Source organism: Pipistrellus hanaki (assembly GCF_964339955.1).
Source record: "Pipistrellus hanaki genome assembly, chromosome: 1".
NCBI classification, from domain to species: Eukaryota; Metazoa; Chordata; class Mammalia; order Chiroptera; family Vespertilionidae; genus Pipistrellus; species Pipistrellus hanaki.
Window position 1 is genome coordinate 188,432,244 of NC_140503.1, and position 15,899 is coordinate 188,448,142.

Sequence of the window (15,899 nt, forward strand, 5' to 3'; positions counted from 1 at the left end):
TACATGCCCTTGACCGGGATCGAACCTGGGACCCTTCAGTCCGCAGGCTGACACCCTCTCCACTGAGCCAAACGGGTTTCGGCAAAATAAAAATTTTAAATAAAATATTTCTTCCCTTTTCATATGTATCTGTATGAGGCTGGGCTTTCTTCATATACTTCAACCAGAACAACATATGCAGCAAATTGAATCCAAAGCCATACTTAAAGATCCAGTTGTGTTCTATTAAGCCAGGCATTAAGGAGATTTTTTGGGGGAAAATATAGTTATTTTTCACTAATAACATTTATGTAAATATGTAATGAATTTTTTATAGTTCCTTATTAACAAATGTTCCAATAATTTCTCAGTTTTAATTTTTTTAAATCCTCACCCAAGGATATGATTATTTTTTCAAATATATTTTTATTGAGGAAGGGAGAAGGAGAGAAACATCAATGATGAGAAAGAATCATTGATCAATTGCCTTCTGCACACCCCCTACTGGGGATCAAGCCCACAATCTGTCTAGCTCTCTGTCTCTTACCCTTCCTCTCTGTACAAAATCAATAACAAATATATTTAAAAAAAAATAATAAAATAAAAATAAAAGCAGCAAGAGAAAAACAGTTACCTACAAGGGATTTTTTTGTGCCCTGGGCCAGAATCAAACCTGGGACCCTTCAGTCCGCAGGTTGACACTCTATCCACTGAGCCAAACCAGCTAACACAGATGATTATTAATTTGATAGAGAGGAAGATAGGAGAGAGAGAGAGAGAGAGACAGAGAGAGACAGAGAAGAAACATCGATTAGTTGTTTTTTTCCCCCCATAGCTCCCCTCCACCCGATTCCCACCCCACCCTCTGCCCTTACCTCTCCCCACTGTCCTCATCCATAGGTGTACGATTTTTGTCCAGTTTCTTCCCGTACCCCCCATACAGACACCTTTTTCCCTCTGAGAGTTATCAATCCACTCCCATTCTATGCCCTTAATTCTATTATATTCACCAGTTTATTCTGTTCCTCAGATTTTTAAATCACTTGACTTTTAGATTCACTTGTTGATAGATAAGTATTTGTTGTTCATAATTTTTATCTTTACTTTTTTCTTCTTCTTCCTCATCCTACAGAATATCTTTCAGCATTTCATATAATACTGGTTTGGTGGTGATGAACTCTTTTAGCTTTTTCTTATCTGTGAAGCTCTTTATCTGCCCTTCAATTCTGAATGATAACTTTGCTGGGTAGAGTAATCTTGTTTACTTTGAATATTTCTTGCCACTCCCATCTGGCCTGCACACTTTCTGTTGAGAAATCAGCTGATAATCATATGGGTGCTCCCTTGTAGGTAACTGTTTTTCTCTTGCTGCTTTTATTTTTATTTTATTTTTTTTAAATATATTTGTTATTGATTTTGTACAGAGAGGAAGGGTAAGAGACAGAGAGCTAGAAACATCGATGAGAGAGAGTCATCGATCAGCTGCCTCCTGTACACCCCCCACTGGGGATGTGCCCTCAACCAAGGTACATGCCCTTGACTGGAATCGAACCCAGGTCCCTTCAGTCCCCAAGCCGACGCTCTATCCATTGAGCCAAACCGGTTTCAGCTCTCTTGCTGCTTTTAATATTCTCTCTTTGTCTTTTGCCCTTGGCATTTTAATTATGATGTGTCTTGATGTGATCCTCTTTGGATTCCTTTTGTTTGGGGTTCTGTGTGCTTCCTGGACTTGTAAGTCTATTTCTTTCACCAGGTGGAGGAAGTTTTCTGTCATTATTTCTTCAAATGGGTTTTCAGTATCTTGTTCTCTCTCTTCTTCTGGCACACCCATAATTCTGATGTTGGTATGCTTGAAGTTGTCCCAGAGGCTTCTTACTTCAACTTTCTGGACTCTCTTCTCTTCTTGCTTCTCCAGAGAAGTGTCCTTTGCCTCTTTGTATTCCAAATCTTTGTCTTGATTCTTGCAGTCCTTCTGCATCATTTTCATGGTGCCCTCAAGCAACCAGCTTTTGCAATTCTCTATCTATGGCAGTGGTTCTCAGTGTTAGGTGACCCACAGGTTGAGAACCGTTAGCAGGGTCGCCTAAGACCATAGGAAAACACAGATATTTACATTACGATTCATTAACAGCAAAATTACAGTTACGAAGTAGTAAAAATAATTTTATGGTTGGGGGTCACCACAACATGAGGAACTGTATTAAAGGGTCGCGGCAACAGATCGAGACAAAAATGGCGGCCAAACAGATGGACCTGTTCTAAGCCTAGTGCCAGAGCAGATAGAAGGAGCATCTGAGAGTTGCTCGGGGAGTGTTAGAGTTCTGTTACCCCTTGCAAGCTAAGGGATAGCAGAACTCTAAGAGAAGGTGGGGGTCTGCTGCACAGGATTTCCTGGCCAAGCAGCCCGCACTGCGGCAGAGACCTCTCCCAGAGCTACAGGCTCAGGGGGAAAACTACTCTATCTTACAAAGAAAAGAGGATCTTATCTGAGGCCTGAAAAACACACAACAGTGGAGACCACTGAACAGTTGTGACGCCCCAATCAGCACAAACACGTGGATTCAAGGGAGTTCTTCAATCACCCACGGAAAGGGGATCAGAGCGAGAAGAGACCATCTGGGAGCCTGCACCAAGACAGCCTACCTTGACAAACCATAGAGAGTGCGATAGAGAAGGCTAGAGCAGCCAAAAAGATGAAGTCAATCCAGAAACACTGCCACCTAGGGGCTGAATTACAAACTGACCTTTTTTTATTTTATTACTTTTAATTAATCAAAAATAAACGGACATAAATAACCAAGAAATAGCCTATTTAAAATTAAGGACTAGCTTACAAAACTGAGGTGCAGTGGAATGCAGGGAACTGCAATACTGTCTGGACCAAGGGTCGCGGCATTAGGAAGGTTGAAAACCACTCATATATGGCATTCTTTTTAAGTGGGCTGGGCTTGGCAAGATCATGAATCTTTTTTTTTTTAATCTGTCTTCTCACCAGTTGGTGACTGATGGCAGGTGAATGGGGAGTGCATTAAGTGAAATACATTTTTCTAACAATGTTTGGTCTACACAATCAACTCACCATTAAATAAATGTTTTATGATTCTGGTTTTTAAATTTCTAAAATAGTTGTAACAATGCTGTCTATATCCTATATTATAAAAGCCTAATATGCAAATTGTCCCCTCAACTGGGAGTTTGACTGCTTGCTATGATGTGTGCTGACCACCAGGGGGTGGTGTGGAACATGGTGGGCATCAGCAACACGGTGCTGGCAGTGGGAAGCAGTGGAGGCACTGCCAGCCCTGATGGGCTCTGACAAGAGCAGGACTGCAGCAGGAAGGTGGATCAGTGAGCAGGCAGCGCCAGGCTAAGGTGGGTGTGAGTGGGGCTTAGGGAGCTGGACGGGGCCCAGTCACCCCATTGATCACCCCTTAGATTGGGACAAGCAGTAGTGGCGGGGGATGGGGCCACTGCCTAGCTCCCAGGTGCTGAGGGAGCTGGGTGGGGACCTGATAACTCAGGCAGAGGGGGATGTGCAGGGCTCTGGGGGCCCATGTGCTGTCCAGAGCCCAGAGGTCAGCTGGAACCTGCCCTTCCACACCAGATGCTTATGCTTCAATTGCCAGCCAGGCCTAGGGACTGTACTCATGCACGGATTTCATGCACCGGGCCTCTAGTATTTAATAAACATGGCAGGAGAACTACAAAGAGTAAAAGAATTTTACTTTTTTAGATGATTAAAAATGATGCAAATGCAAAATGTTACTGCAAACACTAGAAGGCACCATTACTCTACTGAGGCAGAAAACACATATAATACAAATTTCTTACATCTTAAACCCCTCTTTTTGTTCAATTCCTATTCAAGTGCAAGATGTACAGTATGAAAGATTTAAAAATGTACATTTCTACAATGTACTAAACAGTATTAAAAAAGGGAAAAGGAGGACTAGTGAGATAAAGGACACAATTGCAAAATGAAAATCCAGTAAAAGGAAGACAGAAACAAACAAAAAGAAAGCTGCAAAAGGTGATAAAGGAGAAAAGGAATAATGAGAAGAACACGAGGTCAAAGCAAGATTCTTCTATACAACATAATATCTGGGAACTGTTTTCCACGTCATAGCTCTATGTTCAAAAATTCTAATTTCTAATTAGTAGCTCTCTAGGTCTGCGCTGGCTCGCCTTTTCAGTTTCCTCACCTATTCCATTTCTTTCAACTGTATCTTACAAGTAATGCATCAGAATCTATAATGAAGATAATGGTGAGAGGAGTTTGTAGTTACCATGGGAATTCAAATAGTGTTTTGATAGTACTGGCTGGTGGGAAGGAAAGTAGACAAATGCCCTACTTATCCTTCCTTAAATGATGGTGCCCAGCACTTGGTTCAGACTTACAAAGTAATTGAAGGGATTGTGAATGATGGAGAACTAGACTGGCCTGGACTAATTTTTGTTAGAGGCTTTTAAAAATTTTTTAATTTTAGAGACATCAGGTTTCACAATAGCTTGAGATTAATTTCTTCTTGTTGCTGCTGCTGCTGTGGTGGTGGTTTTGTTTTCTTTTTCTCTCTTTCTCTGAAGGAATGCCTTCTGCTCGTTTTATTTCTTTTTTTTTTTAAATATATTTTATTGATTTTGTACAGAGAGAAAGGGAGAGAGATAGAGAGTTAGAAACATCGATGAGAGAGAGTCATCCATCAGCTGCCTCTTGCACACCCCCTACTGGGGATATGCCCGCAACCAAGGTACATGCCCTTGACCGGAATCGAACCCGGGACCCTTCAGTCCCCGAGCCAACCGCTCTATCCATTGAGCCAAACCGGTTTCGGCTCGTTTTATTTCTTAATAATGAAAGGAATCCAGGAGGAGGCAGCGCAGACCTAGCTGCTTACGGTTTCGGCCGTATTTCCTTTTTTCACTCACGATGTTCATCAAAGTCTCTTGTACAAGGCAAATGCTTCTTTGCATTTAATTTTGTGATTATGATGGGGTACTTGGTTAATACAGAATATTATATGAATGTAAAGAAAAAAGTATAATTAAAAACAAGAGCACTTGAACTCTAGCTCTTTATTAAACTCAAGTGTGGATGCCCTATTTAACAAAAATATTTTAGGCCGAAACCGGTTTGGCTCAGTGGATAGAACATCTGCCTGCCGACTGTGGGATCCCAGGTTCGATTCCGGTCAAGGGCATGTGCTTTGATTGAGGGCACATCCCCAGTAGGGGGTGTGCAAGAGGCAGCTGATCGATGGCTCTCTCTCATCGATGTTTCTAACTCTCTATCCCTCTCTCTTCCTCTCTGTAAAAAATCAATAAAAATATATTTTAAAAAAATATTTTAGAACTAAAGGTTATTTTTGTGCTAATAAAACCATGGAAAGCATATATTTTTTTCCTCCTTGAGGTATCTTCTGAGTATAGAAATGACTATAGAAATGCTTAAAGCAAATTTACTATTGATAAAACAAAAATGGTTAAAATGTAAAATTTTAATTAAAGGTGTTAGATGCCTGTTTCATTTTTATTTTTATTTATTTTAAAATACATTTTATTGATTTTTTACAGAGTGGAAGGGGGAAGGATAGAGAGTTAGAAACATTGATGAGAGAGAAACATTGATCAGCTGCCTCCTGCATACCCCCGACTGGGGATGTGCCCACAACCAAGGTGCATGCCCTGACCAGAATCGAACCTGGGACCCTTCAGTCCGAAATCTGATGTTCTAACCACTGAGCAAAACCAGTTAGGGCACCTGTTTCATTTTTTAAAAAGTCTGCCTCCCATAATGTCAAATTAGTGGTTCTCTTGTTACCTTTTTCCTCTCAGAACATAAGCTTACATGTATATATTTTCAATATAAGGAAGATAAAGACACAGAATCACCTCTTTATCACACAAATCAATCTGTTGTTTTGCATTATTTTTGTTTTTCATCTTCTCAAAATTTGTGTAGTCAGGGGCTGTTTTGCCTTATTGAAGGGGAGTGGGTGTCTGTTAAGGTCCCCATCACACTAAGAAGCATCAAGTGAAGACTTTTTAATTGGTTGGTTCTTTGATTAAGATTTAGCACCATTGGGTCCTTGGCTGGAGGCACTGGTAATTGCGGTGGCAAGGAGAAGGTGGCAGGCATGGTGGGCGGGAAGAGGGAGTTCTCTGTCCACTTTGTTCCCAGGAACTGCCAGCTTGTGGAGGAGGAAGTTAATGTCCCCAATAGGCGTGTTCTGATTACTGGTGCCACTGGGCTTCTTGGCAGAGCCGCGTACAAAGATTTTCATCACAATAATTGGCATGCCATTGGCTGTGGTTTTGGAAGAGCAAGACCAAAATGTGAACATGTTAATCTTTTGGATGCGAATGTGGTTCATCACATCATTTATGATTTTCAGTTCCATGTCATAGAACACTGTGCAGCAGAGAGGAGGCCAGATGTTGTAGAAAATCAGCCAGATGCTGCTGCTCAACTTAATGTGGATGCTTCTGGGAATTTAGCAAAGGAAGCAGCTGCAATTGGAGCATTTCTAATCTATATTAGCTCAGATTATGTTTTTGATGGAACAAATCCTCTTTATAGAGAGGAAGATATATCAAGTCCCTTAAGTCTATATGGCAAAACAAAATTAGAAGGAGAAAAGGCTCTTCTGGAGAACAATTTAGGAGCTGCTGTTTTGAGAATCCCTATTCTGTATGGAAAAGTTGAAAAGCTGGAGGAGAGTTCTGTGACTGTTATGTTTGATAAAGTGCAGGTCAGCAACAAGTCATTGAGCATGGACCACTGGCAGCAGTGGTTCCCCACGCATATCAAAGACATAGCCTCCATGTGTCTTCAGCTGGCAGAGAAGAGAATGCTGGATCCTTCAAGTGAGGGAACTTTTCACTTGTCTGGAAATGAACAGATGACAACGTATGAAATGGCATGTGCAATTGCAGACACCTTCAACCTCCCCAGCAGTCGCTTATGACCAATAACTGACAGTCTTATCTTAGGAGCCCAAAGTCTAAAAAATTCTCAGCTTGACTGCTCCCAATTGGAGATCTTGGGCATTGGCTGGCAAACACCGTTTTGAATTGGAATTAGTCACCCTGGCCCTTCCTCATTGGTAAGAGATGGAGACAAATGGTCTTTCATCTTTCACGTGTGTGTGTGTGTGTGTGTGTGTGTGTGTGTGTGTGTGTGTGTGTTGTCTTTTTTTTTTTTAACAATAGAGTATGTGGCACTTTCTAAAGGAAATAGTTTTGCATGAATGCTCTTTCATTGTGACTTAGGATCTTTCAGGTAAATGATGCACTAGTGAAATCGTGTCAAGAAACTGAGGTCAATAATGCCTTGATTGATGTAATGATGTTTCTTTTTATCATTTTGTTTGTTCTGGCTTACTTTGCTGTTTGAATGTACTAGATTATGATTGAGGGAGTGGGGATGAAATGAATTGTTCATTCCTCTAAACCTCTACATTTTCAGGACTATTGCAACTGTTGACCCTTTTCTGTTTTAAAGTGTTAAATATACTATGAAAATCATCGGTGTTCATTATTTGCTTTGCATTCTCTTCTCTGCTAGCTGATGATACACAGATGAAAATGTTTGAAGAAAGAAACTATTTTTGCAACATAAGTGTGGTTTTTATGCTTGAGATATTTCCACATGTCATGTATATTGTCACTCCTGCAGCTCCATGCCTCCTGCTTGTTTAGCATTGTATGATAAACACTTGAAAGAGAATGTGTGTATGTGTCTGTATTTTTAAATACATATAAAACTGTTGTTTTCACTCCATGTCACTAGGTGATATTTCATATGTATGGCTATACTGATAATAATGGGCCTTGTAAGTCTTTTGACCATTCATAAATAATAATAAATGTGTATTGCTGGCATGGAAAAAAAAAGTTTTAGTACCATTGCCCTGGCTGGTTTAGCTCAGTGGATAGAGCTTTGGCCTGGGACTGAAAGGTCCAGTTTGAATCCAATCAAGTGCACTTGCCCAGGTTACGGGCTTGATCCCTAGTGGGGTGCATTGCAGGAAGCAGCCTTTCAATGATTCTCATTGAGGTTTCTCTCTCTCTCTTTTTCTCCCTTCTTCTCTGAAATCAATAAAAATATATTAAAAGAAAAAAAGATTTAGCACCATGCCCAGCTGGAGTGGCTCAGTGGTTGAGTGTCAACCCATGAACCAGGAGGTCACAATTCAATTCCCAGTCAGGATACATGCCTGGTTGCAGGCTAGATCCCCAATAGGGGACATGCAGGAGGTAGCCAATCAATGATTCTCTCTCCCTCTCCCTTCTTCTCTCTGAAATCAATAAAAACATATTTTTAAAAAAGTTACCATCACGTTAATACAATACAATGTACAATTAATACTGAATGATAATAATGAAAATATAAAAGTAGAAATGTATAGCAGATGAGTGGGTTAAAAAACTATGGTACATCTATACAATGGAATACTACACTGCTGTATAAAAGAAAGAACTCTTACCATTTGCAACAGCATGGAGGGACCTGGAGAGCATTATTCTAAGCGGCATAAGCCAGTCAGAGAAAGATAAATATCTCATGATCTTACCCATTTGTGGAATATAATGAACAACACAAATTGATGAACAAAAATAGATACAGAGACATAGAAGCATCCAACAAACCATCAAACCTCAGAGGGAAAGCAGAGGAGGGTGAGGAGAGGGGCATAAGAGATTAACCAAAGGATTTATATACATGCATATAAGCAAAACCAATCCACACAGAGAGTAGGGGGTGAGGGCCTGTGTGTGTGTGGTGGTGGGGAGGGGACCAAGAGCGGGAGGGGAGGAGAAGAGGTCAATTGAGGGGGGAAATGGAGACATATGTAATACTTAAACAATAGAGAATTTTTAAAAATTAAAATAATAAATTTAAAAAGAAAGTGGAAATATAGTTGGTGCTGCGATTGCCAAAAGAGATAGAATACATTCTCTATTTTGAATTCTTTGACGTTTTGGTGATTAGTCTAATGCAGTGGTCAGCAAACTCATAAGTCAACAGAGCCAAATATCAACAGTACAACAATTGAAATTTCTTTTGAGAGCCAAATTTTTTCAACTTAAACTTCTTCTCACTCCACTTCTTCAAAATAGACTCGCTCGGGCCGTGGTATTTTGTGGGAGAGCCACACTCCAGAGGCCAAAGAGCCGCATGTGGCTCGCAAGCCGCAGTTTGCCAATCACAGGTCTAATGAACTGCTTTTTTCTTTTCAGAAATTCTTTCTCTATTACTGCCAGTAGCCACTTTTCTCAGGTTATTAAACAATGGCTTGTGGAGATTAGTTTTAGAGGACAGTGATTAGAAACTCTATCTCTGAAGTCAGAAAGATGGAGTGACTTTATGTTCCTTAGGTTCCTCATCGATAACAAGGTAAAAATAGTGTTATCTACTGCTCTATGGTGAGAATTACACATGATAGTTGACATACCACAAAAGTTGGTACATCAAAAATGCTCAGCTATTGATGGCTAATGACTATTAGGTATTGTCTCTGATGATCTATCTCCTCTGCTTACAAGTAATTAGTGGACAGACTATTAGGTATTGTCTCTGATGGTCTATCTGCTCTACTTACAAGAAATTGGTGGACAGAGTCATCCATAATTTAATGCTAGCACTGCTTATGTGATTTCCAGTATTTGGGTGGAGAACTATTTATCAAAGCCAAGAACGGTGTGTTCCGTTTCTGTCATGTTTACCCAGTCATTAAATAACCACAGTGTCTGTCTCTGGCTTTATATTACTCAGTAGTTCTATGATTTAATTGTTGAAAATGATATCTGTTCCTAAATTATGTACATAGAGTCATTCTCCCAGGAGAAAAGGCAGGACTCCACCCACACATGTCACTGTATTCAGAAACTTTTATCCTAGATTTTGTTCCTGATTCAAATGCAATTATTTTGGTTTCCATAATTTTAGGGTAAGATTTCTTTGCTCTAACATTATGCCAAATATTACCTCTTTTTCATTTTTATCTGCTAGATCCATCTGATCTTATACTCTCTCAAAACTTTTGCTCTATCTCTAATCACTTATATTTAAGAACTAACAATTCTTCTGTGGGAAGTTTCACTTTCCTGCTTTCTCCCATTTCAATTCACATGGGATGCTACAAAGTATTTCACCAAACATACCAATTTATTCATAAATACTTCTCTTAAATTTCCCCACTGTCTCATTTATTCATGGACCATGATGCTTTTAGCTTGGAGTTAGGGGATACTCTAGGACTATATGTTTAAATATAATAAAATAATTTGTTATACTCTCACCATATTCTTGGCTAACCATACTGTGATATCATAATAGCTGAAAGTTTAGCCAAGTATTTTAATTTCAAATAAACTGCTATGTGTTGAGGATGGTTCTAATTCAAACTGGAGAAGTTAGTTTTTACTCTCTTTTTAAAACATTTTTAAAATTTTATTGGGGTGGCATTAGTCAACATGAGCATATAGGTTTCATGTGTGGATTACTAATTTACAAAATCTGTTTGTAAGACCATGTGCCCACCACTCAAAGTCAAATCTCCTGTCACCTCATATTAGGATCCCTTTTCTCCCCCTCCCCCACCCTCTGGCAACCACATTGCTCTGCTGTTTGTGTTAATAAGTTTCAGTTTTATATTCCACATATAACTTAAATCATATAGTTCTTAGCTTTTTCTGTTTGACTTATTCCACTTTGCATAATGTTGTCAAGGTCCATCCATGTTGTTGCAAATGATGCTATGTCATCCTTTCTTATGGCCGTGTAATATACCATATATACCACATCCATTGTGTATACAGTATATACTACATCTTCTTTATCCAGTCCTCCATCGTAGGGCACTTTGGCTGTTTCCAACTCTTGGCCATTGACTCTCTTTTTATTTTATTTTTTAAATATATTTTATTGATTTTTTTACAGAGAGGAAGGGAGAGAGATAGAGAGCTAGAAATGTCGATGAGAGAGAAACATCGACCAGCTGCCTCTTGCCCACCCCCTACTGGGGATGTGCCCGCAACCAAGGTACATGCCCTTGACCGGAATCGAACCCGGGACCTTTCAGTCTGCAGATCGACACTCTACCACTGAGCCAAACCGGTTTCGGCTGACTCTCTTTTTAAGTAGTGGGGTTATGGAGTAGATATATTCTGCTTATTATTTTTTCTCCCCAATTAGGTAATATTATATTGCTTTGCCATCCTTTTTTTAAAATTAAAAAAAATATTTTTGTTAATCCTCACCCAGGAATATTATTTTCATTGATTTTTCTTTTTAAAAAGTTTCTTATTGTTGAAGTATTACATGTGTCTCCTTTTTCCCTTATTGACCTCTCCCCACTCGCTCCCGCCCCCCAGCACATACTCCCATCCCCTATTGTCTGTGACCATTGGTCATGCTCATATGCATGGACCAAGTCCTTTGGTTGATCTCTTACCCACTTCCTAACCTTCCCTTTGAGGTTTGATGGTCAGTTGGATGCTTCTGTGTCTCTGGATCTATTTTGTTCATCAGTTTATGTTGTTCATTATATTCCACAAGTGAGTGAGATCATATGATTTTTATCTTTCTTTGACTGGCTTTTTCGCTTAGCATAATGCTCTCCAGGTCCATCCATGCATTGATTCATCTATCTATCTATCTATCTATCTGTAGGTAGATAGATAGATAGATAGATAGATTTATTGATTTCAGAGAGGAAGGGAAAAGGGGAGAGAGATAGAAACATCATTGATGAGGATCATTGATAGGCTGCCTCCTGCATGCACCACACTTGGGATTGAGCCCACAACCTAACCTGTGCCCTGAATGGGAATCGAACCATGACTTCCTGGTTCATAGATCAATACTCAACCACTGAAAAATGCCGGCTGGGCTTTTTTCCATTGATTTTTAGAGAGAGAGAAAAGGGAGAGAGAGAAACATCTATTTGAGAAAGACATCAATTGGCCACCTCCTGTACATGCCCCAACCTGGGGGCAGGGGTGGAGCCTGCAAGTGAGGTATGTGCCCTTGACTATAATTGAACCTGGGACACTTCAGTCCGAGAGCTGACACTTTAACCACTGAGCAAAACAGGCTAGGGCTTGGGTGTACTTTTTCAATATTTTGCTGGTCACATAGAACATATTCCTGTTAAGTAACCAGTCTCAACAGCAGAGCTGAGTTCTAAACTGGTCTAATTCATATTGCTGGTACTAAGAAGAGACATGATTGGACTATCCTTTCAGTCCATTTCTATCTACAGGGAATCAGATAGTATAAGTAAAGAAAATGTTTGTTGTCCACTAAACAAACATTTGGACAGTTAGCCCCAATGTAGCAAGATGGGGGAAGGAATTGAATTCTTATTAACCTCTTTGGAATTCATGCATTAGGTTCAGATTAATAGACACAGTATCTTGTTTTAGATTATCAGCCTCTAGGACCCTCAATTGATTTCACTGACATTAATAATCAATGTTGGCAAAGTGGTATAAGTCACAGCTACACCGAAATTTCTTGGACCCATGTTTACAAAACAACACTACTAAACAATATGTTTCATGCCTTTATCAGGGGTCAGTGCCATGCAGGAACTTTAGAAAAACTCTTTGGTCTGATTTTTGACCTGCTGGAATTAACTGTCACATTACTGTCCTCCACCCTGAACTGTTGTCAAGATCTTTTTATGACAAAACAATTGTCTTTATTGTGATAGAAATTAAGATACTTTAGCCGAAACTGGTTTGGTTCAATGGATAGAGCGTCAGCTTGGGTTTGATTCCGGTCAAGGGCATGTACCTTGGTTGCGGGCATATCCCCAGTAGTGGGTGTGCAAGAGGCAGCTGATCGATGACTCTCTCTCATCGATGTTTCTAACTATCTCTCTCCCTTCCTCTCTGTACAAAATCAATAAAATACATTAAAAAAAAAAAAGAAATTAAGATACTTTAGAACTGAAGTGTATACACATGCTTTAAACATTTGCAATAATCAATGAAGAATTGGTGTGGATTTAAACAGAAACCAGGGGATCAACAAGAAATAAAGAATACATTGTCTGAAATAAAAAATATTATACTGAGTCCTAAAAACAGAATGGAAGATTGCAAGAATCAAATCAATGATTTGGAACATAAAGAGCCAGAGGACACTCCTCCGCAGAAGCAAGAATGCAAGAGAATCCAGAAAGTTGAAGATAATGTAAGAAAACTCTGGGACAAGTTCAAGCGAACCAACATCAGAATTATGGGGGTCCCAAAAGATGAGAAAGAGCAAGATATCGAAAACATACTGAAAGAAATAGTGACAGAAAACTTGCCCCATCTGGTGAAAGAATTAGACTTACAAGTCCAGGAAGTGCACAGAACTCCAAACAAAAGGAATCCAAAGAAGACCACACCAAGACACATCATAATTAAAATTCCAAGAGCAAAAGACAAAGAGAGAATATTAAAAGCAGCAAGAGCAAAGAAGGTAGTTACCTATAAAGGAGCACCCATACGATTGCCAGCTGATTTCTCAACAGAAACCATGTAGGCCAGACGGGAATGGCAAGAAATATTCAAGGTTATGAATAGTAAGAACCTACAGCCAAAAATAATCTACCCAGCAAACCTATCACTCAGAATTGAAGTCAAGATAAAGAGCTTCACCAATAAAAAAAAGCTAAAGGAGTTCATCACCACCAAACCAGAATTATATAAATTGCTGAAGGGGGTTCTTTTGGAAGAGAAAGTAAATAAAGATAAAAACTATGAACAACAAATACGTAACTATCAACAAGTAAATCTACAAACCAAAAAAAATTTTTTTAAAAATCTGATGAACAATATTAACTGTTGAATATAATAGAATCAGAGGTATGGAATGGGAGTGAACTGACGATTCTTGGGGAAAAGAGGAGAGGGGGATGTGGGAAGAGATTGAACATAAACTGTGCACCTATGGATGAGGACAATGATGGGGGGGGGGGAGGGCAGAGGGTGGGGTGGGAACCTGGTGGAGGGGAGCAATGGAGGGGGGGAAGAGGAACATCTGTAATAATATGAACAATAAAGATTAAAAATAAATTAAAAATAAATAAATAAGCAGAAACCAAACCATTTAACAATACCAGCATAAATTTTATTATATTTTTATACTGATTTATAATTTTCTTGCCTCCCTGATTTACAGCTATCTGAACTTGAAAGTATATATCTGCTGAATGATAGTGAACCATAATCAATTTTCCATTAATCAAGTCTTCATCTTCTTTAGGCCAATTCTATCCATAAGGACAATGTCCTGGGAAATAAAAACCAAAGAACATAGCCACATTAATATTTTTCTACGTAGTCATATTAGAGCTCCTCTTTTTTCATTCATTTTAAGAGTATAGACCACTTGCAGAAGTTTGTATTTCATTCAGCTAACTTCGTGGCTCTCCAAAAAAGGAAAAGATTTCACAACAAGCAATTGTATCCAAGCTAAAACAGAATATTATTCTCTTGTTCTAAGCCTCAGCAGAACTATTAGCTGTTCCCTTTGGTAAAATCCATTTATTGGCTCCTTTCTCCTCAGCAATAGTTTCACCTTTCTTTCATTAATCATTAATTTTAACCCAAGCCTTTCTTTCTGGATCAGATCCCTCTGGTTCAGCCACTGGGCTAGTTCACATAATTGCTAGCAACATGAAACATGGTTGGATTTTCCTTTCAGTCCATTTATTTATTTATTTATTTATTTATTTAAATATATATTTTTATTGATTTTTAGAGAGGAAGGGAGAGGGAGAGAGAGATAGAAACATGGGAGAAAGCCATTGATTGGCTGCCTTCTGTAGGACCCCTACTAGGGAGCAAGCCAGCAACCCAGGCATGTGCCCTTGACTGAAATCAAACCCAGGCCAGCACTCTATCCACTGAGCCACACCAGCTAGGGCATCAGCCCATTTCTAATTGCAGGGGGTCAGATTGTAAAAGTATAGAAAATGGGGCTATCTTGTTCACTAGGCAACAACAAACATCTGCACAATTAGCTCCGATGTGGTGAGGACCTAATTCCTGATTCATTCATTGCTGTCTTCTATGTCCTCATATGTCAGAGATCTAATAGTTTTAATTTCTGATTAGGTAACATGTGTATGCAAAATTCATGCATCACTTAATACCTTAATGATTATTTTCATCATACTTACTTAATGTCTACCAGAATTGTGTCATCTCATGACCTAAATTTGAATAGTCACGGTTTTAGTTTGCTTTCAATTCTGAAAGATCTCCAGGAAGTAAGCTATATTTGCTTTTAAAAAAAAAAATTATGAGTCCTAGCCAGTGTGCCTCTGTTGGTTGGGCATCATTCCATGCTCCAAAAAGATCTCCAGTTTGATTCTCAGTTGGGGCATATACCTGGGTTTTGGGCTTGATCCCTGGTTGGGGCGTGCAAGAGTTAGATGATTAATGTTTCTCTCACATCGACATTTCTCTCCCTCTCTCCCTCTTGCTCTCTTCCTCCCTTCTTCCCTCTCAAACCAATAAAAAAAAAAAATAGAATACAGATTTTATATCATAGAAAAGCACACTAGCCCTAACTGGTTTGGCTCAGTGGGATAAAGGGTCGGCCTGTGGACTGAAGGGTCCCAGGCTCGATTCTGATCAAGGGCACATGCCTGGGTTTCAGGCTTGATCCCCAGTAAGAGGTGTGCAGGAGGCAGCTGATCAATGATTGGTCTCTCATCATTGATGTTTCTATCTCTCCCTTCCTCTCTGAAATTAATAAAAAAATATATATTTAAAAATAAATAAATAAATGCACATTAGAAACTTATGTGATCCTATTAACCAATGTCATCCCAATACATTTGATAAATAAATAAGAAAGCTTTTGGTATCAGAGGGGGAAAAAAGTTTCACAATCTTCCCAGGACTCCTGCTGG

General features: G+C 39.3%; 1 protein-coding gene and 1 pseudogene across 2 annotated transcripts in view; both read left to right on the forward strand.

Annotated features, from left to right (window-relative positions):
• SMIM14 (small integral membrane protein 14) overlaps nt 1-15,899 on the forward strand; it is an 87,354-nt gene that overhangs the window by 2,983 nt on the left and 68,472 nt on the right. The window lies entirely within an intron of this gene.
• On the forward strand, nt 5,930-7,287 carry LOC311631240 (methionine adenosyltransferase 2 subunit beta-like; annotated as a pseudogene). Its single transcript has one exon. The product of its transcript is annotated as a methionine adenosyltransferase 2 subunit beta-like (transcript).